The following is a 14742-nucleotide window of genomic DNA, read 5'->3' as shown; positions in this document are numbered from 1 at the left end:
TTATCTTATTCATGTTGACTAATCACTATTTTCTAATATTTTAAGAAGGTAGATTATGAGCAATTCTAGGGTAATGCTTGTATTTCATAGTTCTGCTCCACAGGGAACACAGTGGCTTCATTTCCTTTTGGGGTAAGCATATAGCAGCTGTATCTTAAGAAATTTAGCCAGAGCTATTACTTCCTTCTCCTCATAAAGCCTCTTGATTTATGACAAATGCTTTCACATGTTAAATCACAGTGTATGGGTAACCCAAAGATCCAGAGATTTTTCTGCTTGCTGAGTTTCTTTCTATTCTCCATGCCTTACCAGCTCTCTTGTAGAAGATCCAAGGCATACACAGTTTTTAGAAATGGAAATTATCCCTTTTATGCTTTGAAGTTATGGTAAGAAAATTTCATTGGAGAAAAGTTTCAAGTTACTGTGTACATAATTTACAAGCAAATCAACAAAAATTTTAAATGGTACAGTAAGCAAAGGTAGTACATACAAAAATAGATCTTAGAAATGGGAGAGTGCCTTATCCTTGTTTGAACTAATGTTTCTTCATTATACAGTAGCTCTTGTAGAACTCCGTGAGACAGATATATCTGACTTATTCATAGTTCCAGTCTACGAGACTTCATTTTAGAAACACTGCATAATTGACTTAAATTGTGATGACAAGAATAATATGTTCTCTCTGATTGTAATTTTTAGCATTTCCTCATTAAGCTCATTACATCGGAAAGCAATGATTTAAAATATTATTTTACAGAAAAGCAGAGTACCATTACTAATGTTGGTAAGCATGACAATTTTCTCTGGAAGAAGATTTTCATAGAAAAAAGACAGAAATAAGAATTGAATATTATAAACATGGTAAATGATGTTTAAGCTTTGTGACCAGAAGGATGTATGTATTTAAGTTCATTAATGAGGCTTTTGCATTCTGAAATCAAACAAATTATCTTAATATTTCATATTTATAGTTTATTAGATTCTTTCTCTCCTTAATTAGGCATATGTAACATGAAGGGCCTGCTTGTTGGGGTTTCTGTCCCACCTGATACCCCACAACTAGCAAGCCCCAAAGAAAATCACACAGAGATCTCCTTAAGTTATAAAACTGATTGGCCCATTAGCTCAAGCTTCTTGTTAACTCTTGTAGCTTATATTAACCCATTGTTCTTATCTACATTAGTCACATGGCTCGGTACCTTTCTCAGCTGGGTAGATTACTTGTTTCTTCCATGATCTGGGCAGGACTAGCGGAGAGAGTTTCCTGCTTCTGAGAATATTCCTGTTCTCATCGTCCCATCTCTACTTCCTGTCTGGTTGACCCACCTATACTTCCTGCCTGGCCAATCAGCATTTATTTAAAACATAATTGACAGAATACAGAATTGTCCCCCACGAGGCATAAAATTTCATTTGTTTGCCCTTTGATCATCTTAGTGTTTGGTTGCTGTAGAATCACTATCACATAGGGTATTTACCAAAAGTTACATTCTAATTAAGTGAGATGGTCCATATGGAAGACCACCTAATAAAGTCTATGTGATTTGAGACTTGTAGGAAGATATTTATATAAAGAAATGTGTTAGTCAAATGATTAGAAAAGATATTTTTTCTCAGGCTTCACATTTCTTAGAGACACCTCTGCCCCTTCTCATGTGGTTTAAGTTGGACATTAAAGTTTCACCCAATATCTCCACAGCTAAAACATGTTGAGATGAATATTTCCCAGGTTGAATTCTAACCTTTTCTTGCTGTAACAAGAAGATGAAAAGTCTTTCGAATCCTTCTTCCGTATTAGCCTTCATTATTTTCTCAAAAAGAGCCTGTTCTTTTCTAATGAAAGACAGATGTGGTGGTAGGGAGGAATTGGGAGGAGTAGAGTGAGGAGAAACTGTGATTAGGATATATACATGAGAAAATAATCTATTTTTAATAAAAAGGGGAAGAAAAAGTGAGGTCACAGGGCAACTGTCATAGTTAACTTCAGCTATCAAAACTGACACATTCAAGAGTCACTTGGGAGGAGAGACACTCACCTATTAAAGTGTCTTGATGAGACTGTCTTATGGTCTTATCTGTTAGACATTTTATTATTTACTAATTGATGATGGAAGGTACATCTCACTGTTGGTTGTGCCAACCTAGGCAAATAGGCCTTGAATGTTTAAGAAAGATAATATAATAAACATAATAAACAAAAATGGAGGAAGGGGGAGAGAGAATGATAGATAGATAGATAGATAGATAGATAGATAGATAGATAGATAGATAGATAGATAGATGATAGTTCCTGCTTTTCTTCTACTGATCTTCTTTATTCACACTTTTAAAACATTTGTGCTATAATTAAAATATTAAATAAGCTTATATTAATTTTAATCTTGCTTTATTTTCTTGATATTGTGGCTCCTTTTAAAATCATATATTTTCGTATAGCATTCTTAGCTACATTTCCATAGATCATTAAAAATTTTTAGTTATTCACAAAGCTCTTGCCATCTGCATGAATTTAAGTGCTTTCTTTTTCTTCCTCATTAGAGTAATTTGTAATCATATTAGCATAACTTTTATAGTCTTATGCCCTTTTAGGTTATCAATATTCTTAAGATCCATGATAATAAAAACATTTCCTGGAATGGTTTGCTATTAGGAAGCTATTTATTATTCATTGTTGACTGAGTTACACATGGTTTCTGAGTTTGTGGATGAAAGACAAGTAGACTTGACATATGATCAATGGAGTAATAAGAAATGATCAACCACCAGCTTACCAGAGGTGGAGAAAGCTCATCGTGCACCAGTTCCTGAATTCCTCCTCAAGATTCTCCCACGTGACCAATTTCAAGCCAGCAGACTGATATTGCTGATGAGGGAGAATGGAAGAGATATGTACAGATGACTCTGTGAGCAGGATCTGACTTGGCTCCAGCACACCTGTTTTAGACACTGGTTTCATGCTCAGTACTCCCTCAGTCTGGAGTCTCCTATCCAGAATAGGCAACTTTGGATACATTGATGCTGGTATGAATTCATAAGTGTTCTCAGATAATTTGCCACCTGTTTTAGACATTATACATTGACTTTTTATTACAAAAATGGGGTCTAAAATTCTTTATATTTGCCACTCCTATTTTCTTTCCTTCCAATACTACTATATGAAAATGTTTACTTAAACCAACACTAGGGATTATTTATTTGCTTATGAATGCACAATTTACACTGAATATTTTTCTATTATTATATTGCATTTTCTGCTTTTTCTTAAAGTTAATGGTTATATTTTATAGCTATCACTATTTTTCAGCATATTACATTGGGTGGACTCTTCTCTCTCTCCCTCTCTTTCTCCCTCCCTCCCCCTCTCATGCTTTCTCTTTGTATCTCCCTCTTCCTCCCTTATGTATGCCCTCACTTTCACTTTCTTGCCCCTCTCTCTCTTTCTCTCTCTCTCCACCACACTCACATGCATACAATAGCACATGCACACAGACAAACATTTCATTATTGCTTCATCAAAAATTACAAGATCCTCAATGGCTGAGAACTTTGGGAAATGATGAAATATCTACCTTAGTCCCTCTTTTCCTCATTGGGTCTCTTCTTAAAATGCTCTTGCTATTCTGTTATGGCCTTTCATCATCATTTGAGGGAATACTACTTTTGTTTCAGGATTTGTGTTCCCTACTTTTCATTGTCTAGTTTATGTGTCACTATTGGTATACAAACATATGTGTGTACACACGCACACACCCACACCCACACACACACAAAGAGAGGGGGGCAGAAAGGTTGGGAACGAGAGAGGGTGAGGGAGAAGGCAGACAGAGTGGTGCAATTAGTGTTGTTCACATGTATATTTCTTTAGGTATGAACAGGACTAACTTTACTGTAACTTCTCCTCACCTTAGCCCAGGAACTTGAACCACTCAGGACCAGACACCACAGATTAAAGGAACTAGCCCACCCTGCTCTTTCTGGGTTGGTGGTGTAGGAGATCCTTCTGTCTTTGTGTTGCTTTCATTGGTTAATAAAGAAACTGCTTTGGGTCTGTTGATAGGGCAGAACTTAGGTAGGTAGGGGATATTAAACAATGCTGAAAGGAAGAAGACAGAGTGAGGAGATGCTATGGAGCTGCCACCAGAGTCAGACATGCTGAATCTTTGCTGGTAAACCACTGCCACATGGAGATATGGTGTGGGACCATGGTCTGTATCCTGTCAATTATACTTTAAATAAATGCTGATTGGCCACTAGCCAGGCAGGAATTATAGGCGGGACAATCAGTCAGGAAGTAGAGGTGGGTAAATGAAAACAGGAGAATTCTGGGAAGGGGGAAGCCCATTCCTCTGCAGCCCTGACCAGCCACAGAAAAAGCAAGATGTGACTGCCTTGCTGAAAAGGGTACTGAGCCATGTGGCTAACACCAATGAATAATGGGCTAATATATGTGCTGGGATTAAGGGTGTGTGCCACCATTACCTGGCAGTACTTCAGTTTTAAGCTCCCTGGAGACTTAAGTCTTATCATATGCTGAACTAGGAACAGATGATCAGTTAATCTATAAGTGGGAAAGGGCTAATTGAATTTCCTAACCTCGTTCCATTAATCTTTAGTAGTTTGATGCTCCTTTCTAAGGAAATATGAGATACTTAGTTTTCCGAGTTTCTGAATCTCCTGAAATTAGTCTATCAACTGGCATGGGTCTCCCCTCTTTTACCTAATCTGATTTAGTGTTTGGATTTTGATTGTTTTTGTTTGGTTAGCTTTATTTCTTCTGTTGCCTGCTCCAGTTAGAGCAACTTATCTAAGTTCGTTACTGCCGTCTTCTCTATATTTCCTTCATCTTAGTAGGTTTTGCCTATTTTAAACTTTCCATTCTTGTAACTTCAGTAGTTTGTGGAATGGACAGGTCAGAGACATGTCTAGCTTTGCTGCTGAAGTACAGAACTCTTTTCGCTGAACCTCATGACACCTGCTTTTCTGAAGCCGAGAATGTATTTTACAGAGGCTCCAGTCTCACACTTGATCACAGACTGGAAGATGCTTATTCCTCCATCCCTGAGTTCTCATTTCCACTTCACTGATCCTACTCTTTATGCTTGCTTATCACTGTATCCATGGTAACACTTCCCTTCTCTCTTTACTGAAACTTCACAGAGATAAAATAAAAAGGAAGTCGGAGCCTCTTTGTGCAAAATATGTTTCTTCTTCCTGACAAAGCTCTGTTACAGAAGAGGAGATAGTGGTGATTAGGTGGGAAATATGAGGGAATGGAACACCATAATTTCCGATGATGGCAGAGTGGGAAATATGAGGGAATGAAATGCCGTTATTTCTGATGATGGCAGAGTGTGTCAGGGACTTGCAACAGCAGCAACTTTGCTGGTCCTCCTCCCAGCTAATGTTTTTCTTAGGGTCTTAATGTCAAAATATTCTTCTGCTCTAAAATTAAGCAAAGTATTTTCAAATATATTTTAGTATATATAGATCTAGTTGTATTCAAATTATATTCAAGTAGGAAGCAAAATGTTTCAATAATTTTGATACTTTATGAAATGCATGCATTATTTCCCTATGCCCCACCAAAGAAAAGTAATCCCTAAGCACACCCTCCTGCCAAATTCAAAAGTCTCCCTTTTTTATTATTTTTATTTTATGCTCATTGACATTTTGCCTCCACACAAGTCTGTATGAGGGTGTCTATAACTGGAGGTAAGACAATTGTGACCTGCCACATGGGTCCTCTGGAAGAGCAGTCAGTGCTTTTAACCATGGACCTATTTCTCCGCCTGCTAGAAGTGTCTTTCTTACGAGAGCACTTCCATAACTCATGCCCTGTCAGCAGCAGGAAACGTTCAGTGCAGGTTGTCTTCAGCCTCTACTCAGGTAGGTGATTCCTTTCTGCTGAGTCACATCAGCTCCATAAGCTTGGGTGCAGCCTCAAGTCAGTGATATGTTGCTATCTCTAGCAGAGTTCAGTTCACAGAAACAGAAACTAGAATGAGCATTACTTGCTGAACTGTTAGTGCTGTGTATTTTGTGACATCCATTTGAGAATCGGTCTCTTCCTATTTCCCAATGCCTTACCTACCTAATAGCAACAAATACGTTCATTAACTTGATTAGGGAAATAATTTATTTATAAAATCATAGTGTATCCTTTAAGTATACATAATTCTTACCTGTCAATAATACTTGCATCTCATAAAACTGGAAAAATGTTGGTCTGAATTTGTTATTTCTTTCTAAGAAATATTATATCCATGCAAAGAAAATTTTAACATCCTGCATTATTTTCTCTTTACATGAAGTTAGTTTTTTTTTTTATTTTGCCCCCATTGTATTTTATTTAGGAAAGCAGACAGTGAAGATTGTAATCTTCAAAGTAGTTATGTCCTTTTCTCCTGCAAACTGATAGAATAAATTCTAATAATCAGTTTCTCAGTCACTGCATCTGTACATGGCAGTTGTAACCTGTTCCTCTTCATGCCCCTAAGTGTGGCTGTGCTCAGAGCAAAGCTCCAAGACCTCCACACAGACTGAACATTGCCTTTCCCTCATAGTTGCTGTCATTACCGAAGAAATTCTTATTTCACTCTCTGCCAACACATATTCCCGTTTGTTTCAAGGTTCCTCTGTATTAAATAAGTAAATTCACTAGTTTTCAATTCTTTGCCCTAGAAAGTTGCAAGAATATCTCTCTTTCTATCAGGGTGAAATCAGACCCACAGAGTCAGGATTGCCTTTGAAATTGACCTACAATTCAGTTTAGAAAGAGAAAGTGTGACTAATCGCTCCATATACCAGAAACCCGAGTCCCATGACCTCCAAAAGTCTCATTTGTCGAAGTTTTGAGATGTGTATCATGCATCGCTCTTGATCTAGCAGGCAGAGTGAATGACTAATGGCAACTAACTCATGTTTATAAATCATAATGTACATTGAAATATGGTGATAATAAAGTCTTTTAAAGTAAATGATTTCTGTTTACCTTTGCAGACTAAACAGTAAATGTGCAATCCTTTCCTATCTTCATTGTCTAAACTGCCAGGCACTGCATTTCAGTCTCTATCTTGAATGTGGAGAGTTGTTCAGCTTGTGAAATATGAGCATATTTTTTAAAATTTACATGGGACAAAAACCACATTCATTATGACTAATGGATCTCAAGTTAAGTACGTTTTTAATGTTAGGCAGGAATCATTTTTGTTGAATGATTTACTGTCTCGTACTATGAAATGAATTTAACTGTGCACTGTTTTTGCATAACTAATAATAATAAACATCTTAGATAAAAATTTAGACAACCTAATGTGCTCCATAATGAGAAAGGCTGATATTAACATTTAGCTTCAAAATGACCTTTTTCTCATCACTAGCTTTTCATTAGTGTTAGCATTCAAGTCATTTCTTACCTAGCCATAGTGTAAATACAGATATGTAAAAAGAAACCCCCTGATAGGGAGGTAGAAAGTAAAACACAAACAACAACAAACCCTAAAGCTACATGTAGATTATGTAGGCACCACTTTAGGTATTTTCTAATGTAGGCGCTATGAGTCCTTTCCTGGGCAGTTTTGAGCAAATTTCTATTTACCATAGAGACAACATCAACGTTCAATTAAATAATGATTCCTCTTAAGTGTAGCTAATGAACCAATGACTTTATTATTCCTACTTATAAGAAATATGTGTTATTAAAATGTAACAATATCACTGGAAGTCCATCCCAGCATGATGGCAACTCATGATGATTACGTTCCTCAGTTCTCTGTCTAACTTGTAGGCAGTTCCTCTGCAGTCTTTTCTACCCAGCAATTGTTTCTCCTTTTGTAACTATAAAAAAGGCAGTGGAAGTTTTGTAGCTCTCTAACCTTTGCAGGCCTTGTAAATTTTATGAGTTGTCTGTGCATTCTAAGTTTCTTTAGCTTACTGAATGTTATGAACTTCATTTATTCCTGAGGGAGTGAATACTTTGGAAGAAATAATTGCACAGCATCAGTGCTAGTGGGTAGTAATTCAGAATGATGACTAATTATAAAAACAAAAGTCATACATAGATAAGATATCCACCGTGTCACAAGGACAGGCAACAGAGTAAGGCTAGCATTTAAGTAGGAAGCTAGATAAACTAGTCCAGTATAAAAAAAAAGGTCAATAGTGTAAGTGGCATTAAAATATGTATTTGGTGAAGAATTATTTAAATTATTTTGAAACTACTAAGCAAGCAGCACTGCTGAAAATATTCACAGTTATTATACATAGGCTATTACTGATTTCCATATGACTGTTTATTACTACTAGTGATAATGTCAAACTCTCTGGTTAGAAATGGCTGCATGGGGCTACAAAGCAGGACTAATGACTGAATGTTGTAGAGAAAGCCACACTTTTTTAAAAAAAAAACACTGTGGCGTTAAAAAGCTACAATTTCTTCAAACATGCATCCACTTTATATTTCAAGCACATGTTTAGTATTTTCCGGTTTCCTGTCTGCTTCTTGTCTCCATACTGGATATGCTGTTTTAACTCCTAAAAGATAATATAATACTCCATAAAAAGAATCTTAGGTGAACTACCCTTTGGATGAGCTTTATAGAGACTCGTAGTCTGTGCTAGGTGAGCAAACCTTAACACCCAAGGAAGGGCTGATTGGAAGAGGCAGCTGCAATGGATAGTGTGATGGGGATCCTAAGGGAAAGAGCCTTCTATTCCCTTAATTTCCCAGGATGCTAGGGTAATTATAGCATCACACCATAAGCAGCATGCCAGGGTTCAGAAAGAGAAAGAGGCAGCCTTCAATTACAGAGAACGTGAGGGATATCTACTACCTTACAGGTTTCTGCTTGACAGTGAGGGGACAGAGTTGTATATCATGGGATATAGCCCACTTGTTAGAAGTCATTAAGGTGCTGATTGAAGCCTAGCTACAACTCAAGGCTTGTTTGTTGACACTGTTTTGAGAAGCGACTGCAAGATAAGAAGGGATGTGTCCTGATTCTTGAGAGAATGAGAGATGGTTCTCTATGTCTACCTCTGTAACTTAACGTTGCCTTCTGTGTGTCCTCTTAAGCAGAATCCTACAAGATGATACAAATTATGGGCAATTGCCATACTTTGTTCTGTTATGCCAGCTCTGCTGTCCTAGCCCTCCAATGTACCTTCAGTTAGGGAAAGGTCACCAGAGAACACTACCTCTCTGTACTATTAAAAGTAGGAATGGCTTATTACCTTGCCTTGCAGTGATCAGAGCCGGCTGAAAGAGGAATCATCATGGCAGCAGCGTTCCGCAGAGGCTGCGGGGTCCTAAGAAGTCTTTCTCATTTTGAGTGGCTAGCGCGACACACGAAAGCGTCTCTCAAGAAGGAGCCAGGATTAGGGTTTAGTTTTGAGTTGTCTGAACAGCAGAAAGAATTCTAAGCAACCGCTCGAAAGTTTGCCAGAGAGGAAATCATCCCGGTGGCAGCAGAATACGACAGAACTGGTGAATATCCATTCCCCCTCATTAAAAGTGCCTGGGAACTTGGTTTGATCAATGCACACATTCCGGAGAACTGTGGTGGTCTTGGACTGGGAACTTTTGATGCGTGTTTAATTACCGAAGAGCTGGCGTACGGGTGTACAGGGGTGCAAACTGCTATTGAGGTGAATTCTTTGGGGCAAATGCCTGTGATTCTTGCTGGAAATGAGCAACAAAAGAAGAAGTACTTGGGGAGGATGACTGAGCAGCTAATAATGTGTGCCTACTGTGTTACAGAGCCCTCAGCAGGCTCTGACGTGGCGGGCATTAAGACCAGAGCGGAGAAGGGCGATGAGTATATCATCAACGGCCAGAAGATGTGGATAACCAACGGAGGGAAGGCCAACTGGTATTTCTTGTTGGCGCGCTCTGACCCAGATCCTAAAGCACCTGCTAGTAAAGCCTTCACCGGGTTCATTGTGGAAGCTGACACCCCAGGAATCCATGTCGGAAAGAAGGAATTAAACATGGACCAGCGATGTTCCGATACAAGAGGAATTGTCTTTGAAGATGTCAGAGTGCCTAAGGAAAATGTATTAATCACTGAAGGAGCCAATTTCAAGATTGCAATGGGGGCTTTTGATAGAACCAGACCTACAGTAGCAGCTGGTGCTGTTGGGCTAGGCCAGAGAGCTCTGGACGAAGCTACCAAGTATGCCCTGAAGAGGAAAACGTTTAGAAAGCTGCTAGCAGAGCACCAGGGAGTTTCATTTCTGCTTGCAGAAATGGCGATGAAAGTTGAACTCGCAAGGCTCGCTTACCAGAGAGCAGCTTGGGAGGTTGACTCTGGCTGCCGGAACACGTATTACGCCTTCATTGCAATGGCCTTTGCTGGAGATATTGCCAATCAGGTAGCGACTGACGCTGTGCAGATTTTTGGAGGCTATGGGTTCAACACAGAATACCCCATGGAAAAGCTGACGAAAGATGCCAAGATCTATCAGATTTATGAAGGTACTGCACAAATTCAGAGGCTGATCATAGTCCGTGAACACATTGGAAAGTTTAAAAATTAAAAGGAATTGCTATTGAAAAGATGCTACATCCTCATGTAACTAAATCTCAAGACACTGTTTACGCTTAAGAAGGGGAAAGGGACTTTATCATCTTTCCCAGGAAATAAAATAAAGATGAGTCACCCAAAAAATAAAAAAAGTAGGAATAATAGAGAAATTAATCTTACCACGTGTAGGTGATTACACGGTTATTACTGGTAATTCATGTATTTCAATCCCTCGTCAAATTCCACACATTTCTTTTTCTTCCTTCTAGAATCTTGAAATCTACCTTTAAATTGAAGCAACAGTAAGATTGTTACATTCTTACATATTGCTCCCATTTTGCAGTCTCCTTGACATTATATTGAGTGTCATCACTAATTTTTACTCCTTAAAATTTTGATTTTAAAAACAATCTCATATACTTTTATCTACAGCTACCAAGTGCAGCTGTCTGTACTCCAGGGTGGACAGGGAAACTAAGGCTACCATATCAATGAATGAATCTAATGTGGAAGTCTGCAAAGATGAACCATGATTACATATTCTGACTGTAGTCATCTCTCTCTCTCGTGTGTGTGTGTGTGATATTTATAATAGTTTATTTGTGTATTTTATATGCATATGAGTGTATGGGCATATATGTCTATATGTGTTGATACAGGTTCAGTACAGGATGCTGGGGTTATTTTTCTGTTAGTTTTTCCCTATTGCTAAGGGCCAGGATATCTCACTAAACTAAAATCTCACTGTTTGGACTACTGGCTGGCCAGTGAGCTCTTGGGGTCTGCTTGTGTCTGTACCTCAATGCTAGGGTAACAGGCACATGCAGTCACACACTGCTTCTAACGTGCATGCTGGAGATTTAAACTGGAATTCCTGTATCATCATTCTTTCAGATAAAAGTGCTCTTGTTCACTGAGTCAGCTCTGCAGGCATTTAAAAAATATTAAACTTCGCAGCCCAACTACATGCCAAGCATGTAGGGAAGACACACAAAGCATGCACACCCTTTGTCTACATTTCTTTTAAATTTTCTCTTGTCTTGGTTTCCTGGTATTTCCTTTTTCTCTTCTTTAGTTTCAACGTTTTAACTCTTGTTTTTTTTTTTTTTTTTTTTTTTGGTTTATGTTGAATGAAATAATTAGAATGATCACACACCAGCAAAACTGCACCAAAGCTTTCTTTCACATATATATTTTCGTTTACTGAAGGTAGGGGGTGCTGTATGCCAAGAAATCATCTGCAGTAACTGAGACTTCCCAAGTACAGACACCTGAAGGCATTTATAGTGCCACATTACAGAATTGCTTTAAAATGTATCATTTTTCTGGTGCTGCCAAATGTACGATGATGCATGTCCTTATGGAGGTACGCCGACAGCAAATGTCACATACATATTCTTCTCATCGAAGAAGCAATGTGTTGTAACTAACAGTGATTTCTCAAAACTACAGATTAATTGGTGGGCAATTAATTGAGCCTATCTCATACATAGCAAAGTATCCTCAAAGTGAGTTCATCTTTGGTAATGAAATATTTATGCAGATGAAAAGATGCTGGGCTTCTCTGATATGTCTTCTCAAAAAAAACAAAACAAAACAAAACAACAAAAAAAAAACCCATCTAAACAAAACCCCTCCAAACTCACACTAAACAGGTAAATGAGAATTAGAGCAAATTCACAGAGGACAATAATCTATTGCTTGTCCTTCCAAATAAGTGATGTGTTTTGAGGTTTTTCCTCAAACAGTTAACACTTTGAAATACTCCGTTACTTGGAAACAGATAAAAGGAAAATAAAGTGCAATCAGCATGATTCATATGAATTATAAGCACAAAAGGTAAAATGTAGCACAGAGCATTACATAATTTTGAGAGCTTCCTAAAAGAGTCAGAACTGAGAACTTTGAAAGGTCAGTGAATATTGAAGTGTTTTGACATGCCATATGGATAAAAAGCCTCAAGGACAGGCAATTTGAGTTGTTCATAAAAGGTATTATTTCTCTAAAACATTCACTTTTGATATTTTCCCATATTACAGTCCTCTGCTGCCTAAATTGTACACGACAGACATGTGAGACACTCCAAAAAGCTTTGCAGCAGGCTATATCCAACAAACTGAATTCTCCAAGATGAAACTTTCAGTTTTAAATGTTCAACTTCCCAGACATGCAGAAGATGTCAGACTAAATCCGAGCATTTGGAGAGACAGATAGAAGAAATGTCAAAACGGTGAGAATTGATTTTCAGGTCCACTTTGTGCATACTTGGATTCAATAATTAAAATGTGGGATAGTTGTTTTTAGTTTTAAAATGCCAATCAATAGAGTAAAATCATTTATCAATTAGCGACAATCCAATTAACTGAGTTTAAGTTGGTGATAATCAGAAATATGTGTTTACTGATGGAAATTTTCTAAGTTCTTAGAATTAATCTGAGTTTTACCATTCGGGACAAAATGAAGTCTGCTTTAATGTCTAGTGATAGAGTCTTTGTATTTTTCTTTATCCTAGGAATATGCACACATCACACTCAGTTTAAAAACTCAGCATACCTCATAGTTAAAAATAATATGTTGAAAAATAAGATACAACAGAGTAATAAGAAAAGGACTGACTGACTGATTGATGATACCTATTTGGTCCCGGGTGCCAGGATGCTGTTGTTGATAGGGATTTTTGTGTTGGAGTGCTTCTGAACAGACATTGTGAACAAGACAAATGAAAAGATGTGGCTTGTTGTGTGTTTAATAGTATTTACCCGTATGCTATCTAACATCTTGTTCTAGGTGATGAATAATGAATGGTGTCTTAACATTGAAACATAGTGGTCATTTTTTTCTGTGGGATGTATGGGAAAAATAGAAAGAGATAAAGTATTTTCTCTTCCCGGAGATATTAACACTCCAGGGAAGAAAATCCAACTATATGCATCAAATCAAATAACAGAACTGTCTAGCACCTGCTTACAGTAATTGCAACATGGGAAAGATGGGAAACAAAACATGGGATTGATACTAGAAAATTCTAGTTTCAGCTCCTGGCTCGGTTTCTTTTTATGCCTGGTGTCTTTGTCTTTCCTTTGTTTGTGAATCCACCTCAATAACAAAAGAGAGACTAGCTTCTGGTGTACCCTTATGAGGATAATAAGACAACATTTATAAAATCACCACACACACAGTGAACCTCAAAATTTATACTCTTCTCAAAGACTGTGTTACTTGTGCCTGGGTGGTACTCAGAGAAGGACTAGCACACGCAAGACCTTGAGATTTATTGTAACACTGAAAAAGAAAGCCTGCATGCATGTGCTTGTCTATATACAGAAACACATGCACATAAATGTATATGCACACGTATACACACACACACACTTTGTCACATTAGTACCTAGATTCAAGTGTCATAATGAACTGTGTCTATGCTCAGAGGGAGCATAACAGACTGAGGGTGGGGGGCACCCTTCAGTTTTTCTCTCCTTCCTTTTCAAGCTTACTCTGCTTTCTTATAATGGTTTAAAGAGGGAAGTCCATAGCACTGACAGGTGGAAAGAAATGGTTCTTGAATCTAGAATCTAAAGGGAATTTATAAAAGTAGGTCAGTACTTTGTTTGAGGGTGTATCATAGACATCCAGAAGATAAAATTGTTTGCTTGTGAACCTTAATTACAAGAGCTGGGAGTTAAGGCTCAAGAGTCAACCCAATAATGTGGTGCTAGATTCTCAATAGTTGAATTGTTTAATTTTATTTCTTTTCAGATTTAGTATTAGTTTTACTTAGTTTTATTTCTCTTCAGATTTAGTTCACAAAGCATATTCAGCCTGACCTAGTGATCTAGTGGCCCTAGAAATGTGGAGAGAGTGGTTTTGACAGCTGACATTGTGCTCTCCTATGCTGTATTCAGAAAAGGAATATTTTCTATCAAATTCACCCACATAGCTAACACCTATGGCTGAGTCATTTGCTTTGGAGACTGGGTATTCAGCTGTATGTGAAAGTGACTTTCACTCATTGAAATTTTATTCTGATGGACTACGAAAATGAGTGAAGAGCCAAACCGGAGAAGGTGGCAGATAATTTAATGATATAAAGTAGGATATGCAAATAAGAATAAGCACATCATACAGGTATAGGATTTTCTATAGGCCGACCAGAAGAGTCCTTGGTGAAAAGCAACGTTGGAGTGAAAATATAAGGGATTGAAGGAGAGACCTGAGGAGA

General features: G+C 37.8%; 1 pseudogene; it reads left to right on the top strand.

Moving 5' to 3' along the window:
- The first annotated feature begins 9269 nt into the window (after window positions 1–9269).
- On the top strand, window positions 9270–10661 carry LOC142858655 (medium-chain specific acyl-CoA dehydrogenase, mitochondrial pseudogene; annotated as a pseudogene).
- The last annotated feature ends 4081 nt before the right edge of the window (window positions 10662–14742 follow it).

This window comes from Microtus pennsylvanicus, chromosome 10 (assembly GCF_037038515.1).
Source record: "Microtus pennsylvanicus isolate mMicPen1 chromosome 10, mMicPen1.hap1, whole genome shotgun sequence".
Classification (NCBI taxonomy): domain Eukaryota; kingdom Metazoa; phylum Chordata; class Mammalia; order Rodentia; family Cricetidae; genus Microtus; species Microtus pennsylvanicus.
The sequence above is the reverse complement of the archived record's forward strand: the minus strand, read 5'-3'. Positions and strand labels throughout refer to the sequence as shown.